Genomic DNA, 8,950 nt, shown 5'->3' on the forward strand with positions numbered 1-8,950 from the left:
GTTTAGAGGAGAATAGAGAGCTCCAGAGATCGAGTTGTAGGAAAAATACAATATTCTACTGCTGCTGAAGAGGAAGAACACGAAGAACATTGACGCACAAGCAACTGTCGCAGCAAACTATCGTTGTTTCACAGCAGTACCTATGTGTCGTTCATCACAGCGATTGCATTAGGTCTTTAGCTACTAGTTCTCCCTGTAACAGTGATTCTGCAACACCAAAAAACTGTTGCGAATCGTCTGTATTATCACTTTTCATCTTTTTAATCATCTTTTGAGCCATAAACAATTATTTTGAGATCATGATTAATATGAGGAGCTAAACCTCGTTGCTGAGGCGATAGAGGAAGCTATTTTTCCAACAAAAAGCGGTACAATCTATTTTATTTAATTTATTGCAATTATTATTATGATTATTTGCCTTGAACTATTATTGAATATGATTTTTATTTGAGTGATTGTGATCTATTTTGATGGAGTATGCTTAGTTTATAGACTCTTGATGCTTCATACTTGGTATTTACAATTATTACTTTTGAATATCTATTAGTTGCAATATTTTAGAATCAAATTAAACGAGAAAATTGCATGAATATAAATATTTGGACCAAATCACTTTGAACTTGGAAAATAGTGGAATCTTAGCCTCAGTGTTCTTTTAATATTGATACCAACTTTGTCAGTGTTTGTTATAATTATTAGTGAGTTTTCTATTTAGTTTTGAATTTAAGTCTAAAGTTATCCTTCACAAGTTCGAGAATCGAATCACTTTTTACCACTATCTACAAATCACATCAATTTTTGGCGGCGCCGATGCGGACTTGTTTTTAGGGTTTTAGATTTATTTATTTATTTATTATTATTTTTGTTCTTTTTTATGTTTTTGGGTATTTATCTTGTGTCTACAGGTTCTGGATCATAAAGAAAATTGAGCCAAAGAGTTTGGTGATTTCATAAAGACTTGGAGCTAGAGATTAAAGCAAAAAGAACAGAAAAGAAGACAATTTTATTTTAGAAAATTTTAGTTCAGGGTTTGTTTATTTTCTTTTAGAAAAAAAAAACCTGTATTAGGGTTTATTATTTTTGTAATTTTTCTTTTCTTTTTGGACTTTTGGACTTTTAGACTTTGGGACATTATTTTTTTATTTCCCTATGGAAGGGTACTTTAAATATAAACTGTTTGCAAAGAAGGAGAAAAATTACGATATTGTCTCTGCACCTTGGGTTCGTACACTTGACATCGGAGTCAGTGGCCCGAGTCGACTATAACCGATTCATCCCCCGTCTGGAACGGGAGGTAAGATTCTAAACACTCGCGAATCCCCTGTCAGCAAGTTACTGGACTCCTTCGTATGCATATATGTTGAGGACTGAATACGGACATTTATTTTTCTAGTAAAGGGCAAGGCCTGGCCATACAAGATAAGGGTTCGGATTTCATCACCGTTCTCTTCTTGCCCGCTTTAGGAACACGTAACCTACGCGAACCTAAGCCTAAAATTTTGACTAGAACGAGACCGATAGGGTAACGAGCTTAACAGGAAAGTCATTCGAAAAATATTGGTTACTCTTTTAAGCATACTTCGAAGTTCTTGACGGTTTCTGTAAGTTGAATGCGTGACTGCGCCGCCTTGTAATACCGGTGAGGCCTTGGGTATCAAAGCTCCACCGAGCTTCCCTCGCCTCTATTCAACTTACTTTAACTCGGATTGATTCCAGAGGGGTTTGCTTAAATTGTAACGAATTCCCGTTCGAAGGATTAGAAGCTGGTCTAGAAACAATCTAAGTGGAGCCATCATGCTTTTTGTTTGCTAGAAATCAATAGGTTTGATTTGGTTGAGTCGGCCTTGATCTGTGTTTGCTTACCCTTCCAATTTAGAAAATTCTATTGTATGCCTGAACGTAAAAGAGACGCACTAGGTAGATTTGTTAAAGAAAACCTAGTAGTTCTAAGCGTCTCGATTACCTTAATCTAGAGAGTACGACTTTTGAAGAGTCTTTTGAACGTCCTTTGACTGAGGAGAGAATCCTGTTGCTCCGATAGCGCCAGAAATGGCAACTTTGAAAGCTTTGTTGAATCCAACTAGGACTACTCGTCCCTCATGTATCAGGTTAGCTGAGACGGAAGCAACTTATGAACTTAAACCTGGGACCTTACAGCTGCTCCCAATCTTTTTAGGGAAAGAAAATGAAAACCCCTATTTCCATGTTAGGGACTTTGAGGAAATTTGTAGTACCCTCAGGATTAGAAACCTAGATGATGATGCTTTGAAACTTAGGTTATTCCCCTTTTCCCTGAAAGATAAAGCTAAATCGTGGCTATATAGTTTGGCTTCCGGGTCAATCGAAACGTATGAACAACTTACATCTGCCTTTTTGAACAAGTTTTTCCCTAGGCACAAAACATCGTCTATTAGGACGCAAATCTGCACGTTTTCTCAACAGGAGGGAGAAACTTTGTATAGGTATTTGGAAAGGTTCAATGATTTATTAGCCCAATGTCCTCATCATGGTTTAGAGAAGGTTAGGTTAGTTCAGATCCTTTATGAGGGTTTAGATTATCCCACCACAACCACAGTAGAATCTATGTGTACTGGTGGATTTGAGAACCAAACAGTTGATGACGCGATGACATATTTGCATGAAGTCGCCGAAAAGACCCAACAATGGGAAAGTAGTAGGGGACCCCAGAAAAAAATTCTTCTCGGCAGAGGAAACGTTAATAGGGTAGAAGGAGGCTATGAATCAGATGCCAAAATTGCTGCTATAGCGAAAAGGTTAGAAGCTTTAGAAGTGGGTAACACTAGTGGTAGATTGGAGCCTTTTTGGGAAGGCCAGAATAATGAAGAGCAAGCCAATGCTCTATATAATAACACTAGGTTTGATAATCGTCAGAAGTTTGACCCATATTCAGAAACCTATAATCCTGGTTGGAGAAACCATCCGAACTTTTCATGGTCTAAGGGCCAGAGTCAGGGTCAGTCTAATAATTCTAATGCTCCCCCAGGTTTTGGCTACACTAGGAATACATCAGGCCCAGAAAATAAAACGACTAGCTTAGAGGAATCTATTAAGATGTTAGCAAAAACTCAGGAAATGTTAGCACAGAGCCATGTTAGTTTTCAACAGGAAACCAAGCAGAATTTTCAAACTAATGCTCAGAGCCTTGCTAAGTTAGAACTTCAAGTCGGCCAAATAGCTAAGACCTTAAGTGAGAGAGATAATGGTAGGTTCCCTAGTCAGACTAATCCCAATCCTAGAGGAGTTCATGAAGTAGGTACAAAACCATCGAATCAATTGAATGCTATTAGAACCCTTAGGAGTGGTAGAATAGTAGACAATCAGGTAACCATGCCCGATAGTGAACATACTGTAGTTCACCCCTCAGGACCACTAGCTAAGGAAACTGATAAAATTTCTGATGATGCCAACTCAGTTCCTGAGAGGTCTGATTCTGTGCCTAGAGCCCCATTTCCTCAGCTATTAGTACCAACAAAGAAGGAATCGAACTTTAATGACATATTGGAGGTTTTTAAGCAAGTTACCATAAACCTTCCTTTATTAGATGCAATTAGGCAAATTCCTGCTTATGCCAAGTTCCTTAAGGATATGTGTACGCGAAAGCGAAAACTTAGCGTCCATAAGAAAGCCTTTTTAGCTAGTCACGTAAGTTCAATTATTCAAAACACTACAACTCCAAAGTACAAAGACCCAGGTTCCCCTACCATTGCTTGTACAATAGGTAAACCGGGTAGAAAAAGCTTTACTTGACTTAGGAGCCAGTGTGAACCTACTTCCGTACCATGTGTACTTACTAGGACTTGGTGAAATGAAACCTACTCAGATAACACTGCAGTTAGCTGATAGGTCTGTTAAAATTCCTCGAGGTGTTATTGAGGATGTCCTTATTGAGGTCGACAAGTTTATCTATCCAGTGGATTTCGTGGTCCTAGATACTCAACCTGTCCCTGACCCAGAGAACCAGATACCTGTGATTTTAGGTCGCCCGTTTTTAGCTACGTCGAATGCGATCATTAACTGTCGAAATGGTGTGATGAATTTATCTTTTGGTAATATGACTATAGAGATGAACATTTTTAATGTCAGTAAGCTACCTTATGAGCTAGATGACACATGTGTTGAAGAGGTGAACATGATAGAAGCCTTAGTTCAGAAGTCATTACCAAACATTTTATTTGAAGACCCATTAGAAAGTTGTCTATCCCATTTTGGTTTAGATTTTGATGACGATAGCACTATTGAACAAGTGAATGCTCTATTAGATTCTACCCCTGTGTTAGACACTGATAGATGGAAAGCTAGGTTCGAACCGTTACCAGTTTCTGAGACTACCCTAATTCCTTCTTTAGAAGAGCCCCCAAAGTTGGACCTTAAACCACTACCCGATACTCTAAAGTATGTGTTTTTAGGCCCATCTGAGACTTTACCTGTGATTGTAGCTTCCGATTTGGATAGTGATCAGGAAAGTAGGCTAGTAAAAGTACTTCAAGACAATAAGGAAGCTTTAGGGTGGACTATAGCAGACATTAAGGGTATAAGTCCTACTGTGTGTATGCATCAGATTCATTTAGAGGAAGACTCCAAACCTTCTAGGGAGATGCAACGTCGACTGAACCCTAACATGAAAGAGGTAGTTCGAAAAGAGGTGCTTAAGTTGTTAGATGCGGGTATTATTTACCCAATTTCAGACAGTAAGTGGGTCAGCCCTGTTCAGGTTGTCCCCAAGAAATCAGGTATCACTGTAGTCCAGAATGATAATAATGAATTAATCCCAACCCGAGTGACCACGGGATGGCGTGTGTGTATTGACTATAGGAAATTGAACAAGGTCACAAGGAAGGATCACTTTCCCTTCCTTATCGACCAAATGCTAGAGAGATTAGCTGGACATAGTCACTATTGCTTTTAGATGGCTACTGGTTATAATCAGATCGTTATTGCCCCAGAAGACCAAGAGAAAACCACTTTTACCTGTCCCTTTGGTACCTTTGCGTATAGACGCATGCCTTTCGGGCTTTGTAATGCCCCTGCGACTTTTCAGCGTTGCATGATGAGCATATTTTCTGACATGGTAGAACGGTTCTTAGAGGTCTTTATGGATGATTTTTCAGTGTTTGGTTCATTTTTTGATGAGTGCTTGCATCATTTGACATTAGTGTTGACTAGGTGTAAGGAAAAGAATTTAGTGCTTAATTGGGAAAAATGCCATTTCATGGTTGAATCAGGAATTGTCTTAGGGAACATCGTTTCTTCAAAGGGTATAGAGGTAGACAAAGCCAAACTTGACCTTATTAAGACTCTACAGGTCCAAAAAATCGTAAAAGATATTAGGTCATTCTTAGGGAATGCAGGTTTTTACCGTCGATTCATTAAGGATTTTAGCTTGATTTCTAGACCACTTTGCAATTTGCTTGCAAAATATGTTAAGTTTGTCTTTGATGATGCTTGCTTAAAGGCTTTTAATAAGCTTAAAACTTTACTCACTACTTCCCCGATAGTCCAGGTACCCAACTGGAACATACCCTTTGAGATCATGTGTGATGCTTCAGATTATGCTATAGGCGTTGTGCTAGGTCAGCGAGAAAAAAATTTACTCTATGTGATTTACTATGCTAGCAAAACTCTGAATGATGCCCAAATGAACTATACAACTACCGAGAAGGAATTGCTAGCCATCGTGTTTGCCTTGGATAAGTTTAGATCCTATTTATTAGGTTTTAAGATCGTAATTTATACTGATCATGCTGCTTTGAAATACCTTTTGTCTAAGAAGGATACCAAACCTAGATTGATTAGATGGATCCCTTTGTTACAAGAATTTTGTCCATACATTAGAGACAAAAAGGGTGCAGAGAATGTGGTAGCAGACCACTTGTCTAGGCTAGTTGTTAGTTCCCCTAATAATTCCCTTCCTATAAGGGATAGTTTTCCTGATGAACAATTGTTCTCTGTTTCCCAATCACCTTGGTATGCAAATATAGTGAATTATCTTGTTACTGGTCGAATGCCTCAACATTGGGGTAAGCAAGATCGCTCTAGGTTTTTAGCCGAGGTTAAGCATTTTTTTTGGGACGATCCTTGTCTGTTTAAGAATTGTCCGGACCAGATTATTAGGAGATGTGTATCTGAGAGTGACCAGTCTAGTATTATCTCCTTTTGTCATGAACATGCATGTGGGGGTCATTTTAGTGCTAAGAAGACTGCTGCTAAGATTTTGCAGTGTGGATTTTACTGGCCTTCGTTGTTTAAAGATTCCCATAGTCATTGTGTTTCTTGTGAGCGTTGCCAGAAGTTAGGAACCATTTCCCATAGAAATATGATGCCTTTGAACCCTATTTTAGTGATTTAGGTCTTTGATGTGTGGGGCATTTATTTTATGGGTCCATTTCCTATTTCATTTGGTTATCTTTACATACTTGTCGCTGTAGACTATGTGTCTAAGTGGGTTGAGGCGGTTCCGTGTAAAACAAATGACCACAGGGTCGTAGTCCAGTTTTTGAAAGAGAATATACTTACACGTTTTGGTACACCGCGAGCTATAATTAGTGATGGAGGTTCACACTTTTGTAATAGTCCGTTTGCTCTTTTAATGAAATAATACGGTATTACCCATAAAGTAGCAACCCCATATCACCCTCAGACTAGTGGTCAGGTAGAGGTTTCCAATAGGGAAATTAAACGTATTCTAGAGAAAACAGTTAATCCAAATAGGAAAGACTGGTCGTCGAGGCTTACTGATGCCTTATGGGCATACCGTACTGCGTTTAAGACACCCATTGGAATGTTACCTTATCATTTAGTATTTGGCAAGGCATGTCACCTGCCTGTTGAGTTAGAGCATCGAGCCTATTGGGCTATTAAGAACTTAAACTTTTCACTTGACAAGGCAGGAGCTCAAAGAAAGCTCCAGCTCACTGAGTTGGACGAGATTCGTAGAGATGCATACGATAGTGTTAAGGAGTATAAGAACAAAATGAAACTTGTGCATGATAGGAATATTTTACGAAAGTCATTTTTTTCAGGTCAAAAAGTTCTTCTATATGACACTCGGTTGCATCTATTCCCCGAGAAGTTGCGCTCTCGATGGACCGGTCCTTTTGTGGTCCGTACTGTTATTTCTCATGGCACTGTTGAGATTGAGACACCAGATGGTAGTAGTTCTTCGAAGGTTTACGGTCAGCGATTGAAGCCCTTTATAGAGCCTTTTCCTACAGGTGATGTTGAGGATATCCCTCTGGAGGACCCTGTTTACCTTGATTGACCATCAAGGCGATTTTGTATGTTGTATATTATTTTTGTAGGTTTTTGGTTACACTTCACCCAGGTACTATCTTTCCGACTTCTCTCTTTACTATTTCCTCATGTTACTTATATTTTTGGTACTGTTCTTTAATTAGAAACATTGAGGACAATATTAAATTTAAGTTTGGGGGTGGGGTAGAAACTTTTTGTTACCTTTTCGTTGCAATAAATAAACTCTAAAGCTTAGAAATTTATCCTTATTAAGGATGACACTACCCAATCTAAGTGGATGGAAGCATTTTGGTTGTAGGAGTTGAGGGACCAATCTGATTAGATGGAAACATCTAAAGAGTCTATTCATCAAAGCACAGAGCTCAGGTGTTAGAAATAACATGGTAGTTTCGCCATGTCTCATTGAGTCCTTTTCACTTCTATTTTTATTTATTTTTTTAAAATATGTTTCTCTAAGTGATTAGATGGGGCTCACGATTCAAGTTCTTACCATTGCTAGGGTGAAATAGAGTGATTGAGATAGCCAAAAAAAGAAAGAAAGAGAAATTGAGACCAGACCATCAGACCAACTGGAATAAATTCAATAAAGTCGACCACTGGAACCCTTGTATATGCCAGTTGTGTTGACCTAGAGTTAGGATTATCGACCACTGGTACCCTTGTATATGCCAGTGTGTTGATATTAGTCAGACCGGTATCTCAATCTATTAGGATAGGTTCACTATGGCAGTGGCCTTCAGACAGATATGAGAAACACCATTCACCTTAGTCAACATCAAAACCATCTATGTTTTTCTATATCCATCTTCTTAATCTATCCATGTGATTTGTTTGATTCTGAGTTTGGATGCGACTATCTGAGTAGAACTCTGTCACTTTATATGAATTTTAGTATGCTTGAGTGCGAACTCGTGTACAACAATTGGAACTTCGCATCAGGGTACTTCCTCCGGTAGTCAATAAGTATGCCAACCAAGGAGATTCTTTAGTGCCTTCCAAGGTTCTGTGTAGATAGCTAGGGTCTGGAGTATAAAGGTTTTGTGGGTATACCTCTGGTAAGCCCTCCGGAGACAACACTCCGCCACTAGAGATACCTAGGGGTATAAAGGCTTATTGCATACACTAAATGCAATCGACGATGCCTGCGACAGTGAGTTAGGATTTTATTTCTATTTTATTTTTGCTCGAGGATTAGCAAATAATAGGTTTGGGGGTATTTGATAGACACATTTTTGTGTCCGATTTGTCTCGATTCTATATATTGTTAGGGCTCATTTTTGTACTTATTATGGTGTTTTATTTATTTGTAGGTATTTTTAGCCAATAAACATTTTTGGAAAAAATTGGCTCGAAAAGTTGCCGGAAAGCACCCGGAGGACACTTGCTATTCGGACCCCCGGTTTGGATAAGGGACACCTCCAGGACACCACTTAAGGCAGCTGCTAAAGGCACCCCTACTCTGGATAGGGGGAACCTTCTTCATTATTTGAATTCTGGTTTATGGCGGGAAAACAAACCAGCATGCATGCAGATTAGGGTTCGCATTTTTGGGAAGATTTAAGGAGATTCAATCTCGGATTTTTGTTGGGCTGGACTTCCTAGAGCATGACAGGGTCGGTATATGTGATTGGATCGAATGAATTGGGTTAGATCGACCGGGAGAAGGAAACAGAGGTGT

The 8,950-nt window shown here is 39.0% G+C and overlaps 1 pseudogene; it reads right to left on the reverse strand.

The window, feature by feature from the left end:
• Positions 1–2,413: 2,413 nt before the first annotated feature.
• Positions 2,414–2,513, reverse strand: LOC113292038 (annotated as a pseudogene).
• Positions 2,514–8,950: the final 6,437 nt, after the last annotated feature.

This window comes from Papaver somniferum, chromosome 6, assembly GCF_003573695.1.
Source record: "Papaver somniferum cultivar HN1 chromosome 6, ASM357369v1, whole genome shotgun sequence".
Classification (NCBI taxonomy): domain Eukaryota; kingdom Viridiplantae; phylum Streptophyta; class Magnoliopsida; order Ranunculales; family Papaveraceae; genus Papaver; species Papaver somniferum.